The sequence below is a fragment of the Benincasa hispida genome, chromosome 2 (assembly GCF_009727055.1).
Source record: "Benincasa hispida cultivar B227 chromosome 2, ASM972705v1, whole genome shotgun sequence".
NCBI lineage: Eukaryota > Viridiplantae > Streptophyta > Magnoliopsida > Cucurbitales > Cucurbitaceae > Benincasa > Benincasa hispida.
In genome coordinates this window covers 60,765,284-60,775,974 of record NC_052350.1, presented here as the reverse complement: position 1 = coordinate 60,775,974, position 10,691 = coordinate 60,765,284, and positions in this window count along the sequence as shown.

Sequence of the window (10,691 nt, the reverse complement as noted above, 5' to 3'; positions counted from 1 at the left end):
AGGGAATTAGTTCCTGGCATAGCTGGCGACTGGAGAGATGACAATGCATGTTGGAACTGGGCACGTCGTCTTGAAAATTGCAGTGGGAGAGCTCCGTTTAATTTTATAGAAATATTACTTATTGTTAGATAACATGTATGCAATTCCTGATTTGAAAAGGAACTTGATTTCTATAAAGTGTTTGTTAGAACAAAACTATACTTTAAATTTTATTGTAAATAAAGTGTTTATTTAAAAGCACGATGTTCAAATTTGTTATGCAAATCTTGAAGATAACCTTTATGTGCTAAGGCCATTAGCATCTAAGGCCCTTCTTAATACTGAAATGTTCATAAATATGGTATCTGAGAATAAAAGACAAACGTTTATCTTAAAGAAAATGTCCAACTTTGACACCTAAGATTAGGTCACATAAATCTAAATAGGATTGGGAGGTTGTTAAGAATGGACTTCAAAGTGAGTTAGAAGATAATTTTTTACCAGCATGTGAGTCATGCCTTAAAGGCAAAACGATTAAAAGACCTTTTATTGGAAAAGGTCATAGAGCCAAAAAGCCCTTAGAATTTATACGGTCAGACCTCTGTGGTTCTATGAATGTTAAAGCAAGAGGAGGGTTTGAATACTACATCTCTTTTTATAGATAATTATTCAAGATATGGATATGTTTACTTAATGCAACATAAGTCTGAAGCCCTTGAAAAGTTCAAGGAGTACAAGGCTGAAGTTGAAAATGTATTAGGTAAAACAATTAAGACACTTTGAACTAATTGAGGTGGAGAGTACATGGATCTTTAGATTTCAAGACTATTTAATAGAACACGAAATTGCATCCCAACTCTCAGCACCTGGTACACCTCTGTAGCATGGTGTATCATAAAGGAGAAATCGAACCTTGCTGGACATGGTTCAGTCTATGATGAGTTACACTCATTTATCTGATTTGTTTTGGGGTTATGCAATATCGGTTACAACCTATATTTTGAACTATGTTTCATTCAAGAGTGTTTCTTAAACACCTTTGGAATGATGGACTGGCCGTAAAGGTAGTTTATGCCATTTCAAGATTTGAAGTTTTCCAGCACACGTGCTTGAGGCTAATCCTAAGAAATTGGAACCTCATTCAAAATTAGCCTATTTGTAGGCTACCCCAAGGGAATGAGAGGTGACTACTTCTATGATCCTAAAGATAATAAGGTGTTTGTGTTAACAAACGCTACATTTTTAGAAGAGGACCATGTCAGGAAGCATAAACCGTGCAGTAAGATAGTGTTAAACGAGTTTTCCAACAAAACTACTGAACCTTCAACAAGAGTTGTTGAAGAGCCTAGTACATCAACAAGAGTTGTTGATGTTGGTTTATCTAGTCAATCACATCCACCTCAACCATTGAGGGAACCTCAACGTAGTGGGTGCGAACCCATCTATTCGTTATATGGGTTTAACAGAAACCTTAACCGTCATAACAAATGGAAACGTTGAGGATCCATTGTCTTACAAACATACAATGAAAGATCTTGACAAAGATGAATGGATCAAAGCTATGGATCTCAAAATGGAGTCCATGTACTTCAATTCAACCTGATGGGATAAAACCTATAGGTTGTAAATGGATCTACAAACGAAAAATGGGTGTTGATGGTAAGGTTCAGACCTTTAAGGCTAGACTGGTGGCAAAAGATTATATCGAGATTGAGGGAGTTGACTATGAGGAGACTTTGTCGCCTGTTGCCATGTTAAAATCTATCAGAATACTTCTGTCTATTGCTGCATATTATGACCATAAGATTTGGCAAATGGATATCAAGATTGCTTTTCTGAATGGCAATATTGAGGAGACCATCTTTATTCAACAACCAGAGAGATTCACAACCCAAGGTCAAGAGCAAAAGGTTTGCAAGCTTAAACGGTCTATTTATGACTGAAACAAGCTTCTCGATCTTGGAATATAAGGTTCGATACTATGATCAAATCTTATGGCTTTGATCAAAATATTGATGAGTCTTGTATCTACAAGAAACTGATCAATAGTTTAGTAGCTTTCTAAGTTTTTAATATAGATGATATCATACTCATTGGGAATGATGTAGATCTACTAATTGATGTAAAACAATGGTTGGTGACTCAATTCCAAATGAAATATTTGAGAGAGACGCAACTTTTTATGGGTATTTAGATCTTTAGAGATCGTAAGAACAAATCACTGGCCTTATCTCAAACTTTGATTTTCAGACTGTTGGGGTTGATGCCCTAAATCTCGTAGGGTCTTATAGTTTGTAAACATTGTTGAACAAACTCATTATGTATTTAATAAATTATTTTTTTTTATTTTATTCATTGTCTATAAAATATTTGATATTTTAGTTGCATTAACCACAAACGAATAAACTAACATCCAAGGTTGTCTTTGTAACTTAAACATATATGTGGAGACATATGAGTGGATCATGTTTAAGTGAAAACCTAAAGGGTCCGTAGTAGATGGATAAGTCTGGGTACCTTATCCTGATGATACTACGAGTATGGCCCACTTTGTAGATGTTATAATTGTTGTAAAGTGCTACAAATGATATGATCCTGATCATTCATGTATTAGACATGCGAGCGGGGATATTCTATACAAAGGAGTTTGTATAATATTGGACCACGAAATGTTTAGTCTCATTATATAACGTTGTTCATAATAGAGACTTACATTTCACTTGGATGACCATAGGTAACATGACCTGAATCCTGTGTAAGTTGTGAACTCCTGCCTATGAGGGCGGTCCAATGGGTGAGAGTGGCGAGATCTTTGACTCAACAAGCCTACCATTTTGGAGATTCGTCTGATTGGGGAGTTGGGAACACAACTATATAAGATGGAATTCACTCCTTCCTCGAGGTAAGGGTAAGTAGATAAATTACTCCCTTAAGGGTTGATTCCGGGTCTTGAACAATGTGGCGCCACACCTTCTCCTGGCTCGAGAGGGGTTTAGTCATAGTTGGACTATGATCTATTGTTCATTAAATGGATCAGTGGTACTTAAAGAGTTAGATGTAACTATAGGGGCAAAATGGTAATTTGGCTTAGTTGTATTTACGAGCAATTTGTGAAGGGTCATCGTACTGTTGATTAGTTATATCCAATAGACACAGAAATATATATGTACTACAAAGAGTACAACTGTTGGTCCTTAGTGGAGTGCCCGATAGTCAACAAATGGTGAATAATATAATTAAAGAGTTTAATTAATTCTTCATGTACCATTGGAGCTTCAAGCTACAGGTCCATGAAGTCCCCTTGGTAGCTCAATAGGATTTAGTTTAGAATAAGTTTTTAGATTAATTTGAATTGTTCAAATTAATAGAGAGATTTAATTATATATGATATAATTAAGTTATTTCAATTATATGTGATATAATTGTCATAATGTATCATAAATGGGAGGCAATAAATATTTGAATGAGATTCAAATATATTTTCTATGAATGGGATTCATAGTTGTTAAATTTAATATAAATATGATTTATATTAAATGTCATATTAAAAGAGAAAAGAAATTTTAGTTTATATTGTATGTGATACAATATTAAAACTATAGGTTATATGTTATATTTGATATAACATATAATATAATATATATAATATGATAAGTTAGTTAACATATTTATATTTATATTATTATTATTATTTTGATAAAAAGGAAGGAAGTTACAAATCCTCTCCCCATCTTTTCTCTCCACCCACATTAGTGGGGTGGTTATTCTCTTTGGCAAAAAAGAATAAAAAGAAAATTGTTTTCTTCTTGTTATTGACGTTGAAATTGGTTGAACGATTAAGAAAAGAAAAGCATACAGAAGCATTCTGTGAGTTTTGTCTTGAGATTAAAAAGTTCTCAATCTTCCTCCTTTACCTTAAACTTTTTCCTCTTAACTAAAATAGTTAGAGCCCATCACTCCTAGGTTCTCACCCTGAGAATACCAAGGTTTCATTGTGGTAGGTCCGGTACTTCAAGAAGTTCGTGATCTGTTCAAGGGAAATCGTGAAGAAAAAGGTCTTCAAAGGTGAGATTTCCTAAATTCCTTTTCTTTTAAAGCATGTTGCAATTCAGTTGTAAATGCATATCTTGTTGTTTGTTTACTGTAAACTTTATATTCAATGAATTACGGAATTTGGTCGATCCGCTTCCACTCAAGGTTCTCTCATTTGGGTTCCTTCATAGACTAATAAGAATTCTAAGAAATCCACTTCAGGATCAATATTTACTCTTAACGGATGAGCTGTAGCCTAGAGAAGCACAAAGCAAGGTTGTATTGCTGGCTCTACTATGAAGGTAGAGTATATAGCGACTTGTGAAGCTGTCAAGGAGGCTGTATGGCACAAGAAGTTCTTGACTGATCTGGAAGTTATTCTAGACATGTCAAAGCCCATCACCCTTTATTGTGATAATAGTAGTGTTGTGGCTAATTCCAGGGAGTCTAGGAGCCACAAACGTGGAAAGCATATAAAGCGTAAGTATCACGTGATTCAGAAGATTGTACATCTAAGGAACGTGATCGTCACAAAGATCGCTTTGGAGCACAATGTTGCTGATCCGTTTATAAAGGCCCTCATGGCTAAGGTGTTAGAGGGCCATATAGATAGTCTAGGTCTAGAGATAGGCCTCATCAAGTCTAGGGCAAGTGAGAGATTTTATTGGACGCGTATTGTATGCCCTAGTTTTTTATTTTTGTGTACTGTTGTACTAGTTTGTACTTTCATTATGTACATCACACTAGTTTTAGGGCAAGTGGGAGATTATTGGGGTTGATACCCTAAATCTCATGGTCTTGTAGTTTATAATTGTATTTGTACAAACATTTTATTTATTTAATAAAAGAAGAGGTATTTTATTCGACATTTAGTTACATTAATCCAAAAATCAATAAACTAGGATCCAAAATTATCTGATGTAACTTAAACATGCATGTGGGGACATACAAGTGGATCATGTTTAAGTGATAATCTAAACGGTCTATAGTAGATGGATAAGGTTGTGTACCTTATCCTTGTGACACTATGGATACGACCCACTTTGTAGTTGTTACAATTGTTGTAAAGTGCTACAAATAACCTAATCTTAGTCATTTATTTTAAGACATATGAACGAGAGTATCCTATACAAAGAAATTGTATAGACCGAACCACAAAATGAATAGTATCTCTTTATAACACCGTTGCTAGAAGAGACTTACATTTCTTTAGGATGACCATAGGTGACTTGACCTGAATCTTGCCTATGAGGGCTTTGATTTATACGGGTGAGAGTGGTTAGATTTCATCGACTCAATAAGCCTACCATTTTGGGGATTCGTCTAATTAGAGAGTTGGGAACACAGTTATACAAGAAGGAATTCATTCATTCCCTTCTGTTAGGGTAATAGAGAAATTTCTCCTTTTTAGGACTTGAACAATGTGGTGCCACACACTCTCCTAGCCTGAGAGGGGTTCATTAGAGGAATTAGTGGTACCTAAGGAGTTAGATGTAACTACAGGGATAAAATGGTAATTTTAACCCAACTGTAGTTATGAGTAATTTTTGAAGGATCAATGCACCGTTGATTGGTTATATACAATAAACACAGAAATATATCTATAGTACGAAGAGTGTAGTTGTCGGTCTTTAGTGGCGTGACTGACAGTTAATGAACGTCGATTAATTTAATCAAAGTGTTTAATTAATTAATCAAGTATCATTGGAGCTTCAATTTATAGATCCATAAGGTTTCCTTATTAGCTCAATAAGGATTCATAAGAATCAAATTAATTTTGGATTAATTTGAATAGTTCAAATACAAGAAAAACCACCTTTCTTGACGTTTGCAATTTTAAATACTTGACGTTTTTATGAAAAAATGTCAAGAAATAGGTGATTTTAAAGGGGAAAAAAAGTCAAGCATTGATCTTAAAAAGCGGGAGTTGTGCATTTTTCCTAGAAAATACAGTACTTGACATTTTAAAAATGTCAAATTCAATTAATAGATTCTTGACGTTTTAAAAATGTCAAGAGTTGTAGAATATACAGGGTAGCGTTGCAACACTAAAATGTAGCGTTGCAACGGTACGTATTTTGACGAAAAACTGAAATACGCGAGTGCCTCATGCACACAGTGTTGCAATGTCCTCAATAGCATTGCAATGCTACGGGGTTTGACGGAAAAATTGCGTGCTCTTCAATAGCGTTGCAACGCTATCAAATAGATTTAAAAGAAATTCCAACAAATTTAATGGATTTTATTCCAAATACACTCGAAAGCTTCTTGGTTTTTCACTTCCGTTTGATGCATCTTTGTTATTCCATCAATCTTGAAGAGATTCTTCATTGAGGTTAGTAGATTTGAGGCATGAACTTTCAAAGTTAGGGCTTAATCTTGATTGTCTTGTTTAGATTGGGTTTAAGTCTTGATTTTCTTGGTCTGATTAGGCTTAATCTTGTTTTTCTTATTTAGATTAGGCTTAATCTTGTTTAGATTAGGTTTAATTCTTGATAAATTCCAGCGGGAGAAAAGAATTAGGAGTGTGGGAGAAAAGAAGTTTGTGGAATACAATGAAGATAACGTACCTATTGGTGAAAATGGAGCTAAGTTAAAGTCTTTCATTGGGTCCTCTATACATTATCATGTACCTACTATATATACATCTTGGAAATGTGTGCCAACTGAGTTGAAAGATAAGATATATAGTACAGTTGAGGTATATATATTCAACTTTTTATCTTGATAATATTGTAGACGTATATATAATGTTTTCACTAACTTTTCAATATTTAGGCCGCCTTTGTAATTGATACAAGATCTAGGAAGAACATTATGAAAACAGCTGGCACAACTTTTCGTCCCTTTAATAATTGGTCAACAACAAAATATATTATGCCATTTAAAGATGAACCTCAACTTCTAATAAATCCACTAGAAAAGTATTCATTTATTTATCAAAGTCATTGGGAAGAGTTTGTAAGATCGAGATTGTGTATAAAGTGTAACGACCCGACCCCCTAGGACTTAAGTTAGGCCGTTACTATAATACATGCATACATGGAACATAAAACAACACTTCTTTATGATGAAATAAATACTAAATAGATGAGGGGAGTTCAAAAGTTCTTTATTAAATGCAAATGTTAAAACAATAATAGGGTACCCATAAATCATAAAGGTTAATAAATACATATGAAAAACAATTCTTAATAATAAGTTTCAAACATCAAAATTAAAAATTAGAAGAAGCATGAAAAGAACTCTAAATCTCATGATGCGGAAGCGTAAAAACTAGTCCTAGTGGCTCGATCATGAGTTCCGCTTGTCCATCGCTGGTGCATCTCTACCCTTACCTGAAACAACAACATGAGAAAGAATGAGTATAAAATACTCAGTAAGTAACCCCACTACTGGGGTCAGGCTAGGCATCTATGTCTTCTAGATACCCACCTCTAGTACATATACACATGAAACAAGAAGGAGACTGAGTCCTATCTTACTGTAGTTACTGTAGTTAAGTATGCTCACTACCTCTAGTGAATCTCGAAGGAGACACAAATTGGTGAATCCCGAAGGAGACACAAACTGGTGAATCCCGAAGGAAACACAAACTGGTGAATCCAGAAGGAAACACAAAATCTAATGGGCATTTAACTAATCAGTAAGGACATTCACACAGTCTCAACATCAAAATCATCACCGTATGAATCTATGACATACATATAATCCTCAACACCATGGCTCTACCATATACACATATACCTCAACATCATGGTTCTACAACATACATGTATACCTCTACATCATAGTTCTACAACATACATGTATACCTCAACATCATCAAATCAAATACAATCATATGGAAGCACATACCATCTCATACTATCATTCAAGTGTCTATGCGCATATTTAAATGATTCAGATCTCGTCCTAGAACATACTTTAATTCAGATCATACTATCAATTTATCATGCTAACATTCTGCCATAACATACATTCATCATGCTAGCATACATCTAAAGCCTGGCCCGTGGGCAGTTTCAATAGTAAGATTACTTACCTTAATCGAAATTCCACAGATAAAATCAACCAACGATGATAGGGGTTTGAAGTAACGACCTTAACATACGAATACAACCATTAAATTTCAGTCCAACAATAATTGTGAAACCTCATATTCAAATCCAAAATACCCAAAAGCTTACCCAAAGAAACTTGATCTACAACTACTCCCAAGATTTCGACTCCAAAAATCCCCTCCTAACAGATTTTAAGTCCCAATGAACGACGACTTGGAACCTTAAAGATACAAGGGTTAAGTCAACATTTAATTCAGTAATCAAAGCGTACCCACAAACCAACAACAAGGACCATATCTCTTACCAAAACTCTTGCCGAACAATCTCGAATCCACTGGACAGCCGCTTCTATAATTTCCCAAGCTCAAATCTAAAATCAAAATAATGCGACTAATTTAATCTTTATTCCAACTTAGTGGGCATCCAAAAATCCTTCAAGAAACCCAACCACAAAATAGATCTTACCAAATTTCAGATTCCAGCGAAAACCCACATGACAGTGGCCGACTGGCGAAAGCCAATGGACACCAGTAGATCTAAGAAGCGGATGATGGCTGGGTTGGTGGCGTGGCGAACGGTCAGCGGCGCAAGGGTCTGCAGGGCTGGATGGACGAGTGGCGCGAGAGTCAAGGGCTGGCGCGCGCGGTTGCGAATGCGAACGAGGCTGGGCGGCACGAACTGAAGAGCGGAAATCTCTCGGTTCAAGAGGCGGTGAGATTTCTCAACCGGGGGGGGGGGTGGGTGGGTCGTGCGTGAGGAAGAAGAAGGAAAGGGTACTTTTTCTTTTTTTTTTTTAATAACAATAATAATAATAAAAAAAGGAAATAAATTCAATTACATTTAATTACTTTCCGTTATATATTATTAAATTCATTTTCATTTTATAAGAAAATTAATTCCTGCCATTAATTTTCAAATTGAATTTCAAAATGAATAAATTCACGCCAACAATTAAATTCCCGCACTTACATTTGAAGTCCAAAATTCCAAAAATTCCCTCCAACTAATAACAATTACTGAAATTCCAAATAATAAAGTTACTGAAATTACATAATTACTAAAAAAAATATGCGGGGTGTTACATAAAGTTTCAGGTAAATTATTAATTTTATTTTATAAATATTTTTTATGTCATTCCCTACTAATAATCATTCTGTTTGTATAGGAAAAAAGACACTTGCAACAAGAACGTCGATTTAAGAATAAGTACAATCATCGAATTTCAAGGAAAGGTTATGCTAACATTGTTGAGGAGATGGTAATAATTTAGTATATGTTCTCACGATTCCTAAATTTATTACAATATCTAATTTTTTCTTCAATTGAATGTAGAAGAAAGTATCTTAAAATGAAAGTGATTTTGATCGAGCTAACCTGTGGAAGAAGGCTCGAGTATATAAGAAAGGAGAATACAACAATGAAGATGTTCAAGAAATCGTCAATTGAATAGTAAGACAAGTATTAAATTTACATGAAGCATATGACATATAGCTTAATTATATTAAATTTCATTTCTTTTTAGGATGAGATCTTAACGAATAATATAGATCCATTGAGCCACAAATATCACATTGAGCCACAAACATCACTCTCCCATTGATATCTTAACACAAGCTTTGGGTACTCAAGAAGGGCATGAGCGTGTGCATGGGGTTGGTGTTTTGTTACTCCAACGGCTTACTTTCATACAGTGAAACGAAAGTCAAAACATGGAAAAGATGAAAATAAGGAAATTGTAAGTGAGAATGAAACACTTCGTCAACGTGTTAGAGAATTAGAAGTTCATGTTCAAATATCATCTTCTACAACATTTTCTAGATATGGAAGTTGCTCCAAGCAATTTTTAGCAGATGAGATCGAATCTGAGATAAACAAAAAGACAAGATGAAGACTGGATATGAAAAGAAACAGAAAGAGAAGATTAAGGTGGAGGAAATTAAGTCCTTAGAGAAAGGAAGAGACAAGATAAAGATGAATGTAAATTGCAACACAGAAGAACACTAATAAAATCAATTAAGTTCATCAAATGTCTAATTTTTCTGCTTTATATACTTTTGTTGCTATGATTTTGCTGCATTAGGAGAAATCTTCAATGGAAATGACTAAGAAAAAAGAAGTTAGTGACTCAACATTGGTTCTTCTGCTATCTTTGAAATCCATTCTTAGATATACTGAGAAGGTGATGGCCAAAGAGTCTAGTATTTCTTTATAACTTCCAGTTGGACTTTTTGGTATCAGTCGAAAGTAATGTTATTACTTTTCTACACTTCAATTTTGACGTTTCTTTTCAATTTTGATCATCTATATTTATGTTATAAATCTTTTGTAGGTACTTGCACTCATCCTTTATTGATTCAAAGGAAAGTTCACAATACACTTTTGTAGATCCATCTCTCATGTCCTCTGGACATAATTCTCAGGAAGTTAAAACTCGAAACCTGTGTAGTAGACTAATGGTCTCAGAAGCAAACCAATTAGTTCTTGCTCCTTTCAATCCTGGGTGAGTTAAAACACGTTTTGTTTTTATCAATTTCCATTAGAAATAAAAATACTAATTATATTTTATTAACTAGTGGTCATTGGGCACTACTTACTATAAATGCATACGATGATACT